We start from the raw sequence: 1,335 nt of genomic DNA on the forward strand, positions 1-1,335 counted from the left end.
GGAAGTCTGAGGGATGAAGATAGGTTCCCCCCCGCCCCGGTACTGCAGGCCCCCCAATAGGGAGGCCTGCATGACGGGCTATTAGCTCAGTGGTAGAGCGCGCCCCTGATAATTGCGTCGTTGTGCTTGGGCTGTGAAGGCTTCCAGACACATGGGTAGTTTAATGTGCTCATCAGCGCCTGACCCGAAGATGTGGATCATCCAAGGAACGTTAGCATGGCGTATTCTTCCTGCCTCGACTAGGTCTTGGGACCAAACTCCTCCTCAGGAGGATAGATGAGGCGATTCAGGTGAGATCTAATGTGGATTCAACCCCCCATTCACTCGTGGGATCCGGGCGATCCAGGGAGGACCAATTCCCGCCGATGGCTCCCCTCCTCTCGGGAATCGATACATTCCTTATCAGTGTATGGGTGGCTATCTCCCGAGCACAGGTTGAAGTTCGGCCTAGATGTGAAAGACGGAGCACCTGATAACGCATATTCACGGACCAGGAACTACGGGATCACCCTTCTCATTCTGGGGTGACGGAGGGATCATACTATCCGAGCCTTTTCTGCTTCCTTTGAAGGTCCACAGAAGCAGCAATCAATAGAACTTCTCCGGGGGGAAGGAAGAATCTGGAGGGGGGGGGTCAAAGTTCCAGAAAGACTCCCCGGAGGGACCAGGAAATTGGACCTAGACATAGGAGGAGTGCCTGATATGGATAACTACATAGCCTCCGGATCCATGTAATGGAATGTCTTTGTTCATCCCCCAGCGACAGGAGCAGGTTCGAAGAAGGATCCTAGAGTGTCCAGGGTTGAGCTAGGAGGGTCTCTTAACGCCTCCTTTTCTCTCCCATCGAAGTCCCTTTCCAGAAACTCGCTGTTGGCAGAGGAGGGGAGGGGGAACAAGTACACTCGGAGAGCGCAGTACGACAGAGAGTTGTATGCTGCGTTCGGGAAGGATGAATCGCTCCCGAGAAAGGATCTATTGATCCTCTATTCTGATGGGATAGTAGTGTAGGTGCGATGATTTACTTCACGGGCGAGGTCTCTGGTTCAAGTCCAGGATGGCCCAGCTGCGCCAAGAAAAATCAGAAGAAGCATCTGATTCGTTCATGTATGCTTCACTTGGCCCGGGCACAGGGGATATAGCTCAGTTGGTAGAGCGCCGCCCTTGCAAGTGGGTCGTTGCGCTTACGGGTTGGGTGCCTAACTGTATAGGCGGTAGTGATAGTATCTCTTACCTGAACCGGTGGCTAACTCTTCCCCAGGAATGGGTAGGAGGACCAGAACATGCCACTGAAAGACTCTACTGGGACAAAGATGAACTGTCGAGAATGTAGGGGGG

Source organism: Dipteris shenzhenensis, unplaced genomic scaffold, assembly GCF_047967505.1.
Source record: "Dipteris shenzhenensis isolate YYH24624 ecotype China unplaced genomic scaffold, Dip_SZ_1.0 scaf0135, whole genome shotgun sequence".
In the NCBI taxonomy this organism is placed as follows: Eukaryota; Viridiplantae; Streptophyta; class Polypodiopsida; order Gleicheniales; family Dipteridaceae; genus Dipteris; species Dipteris shenzhenensis.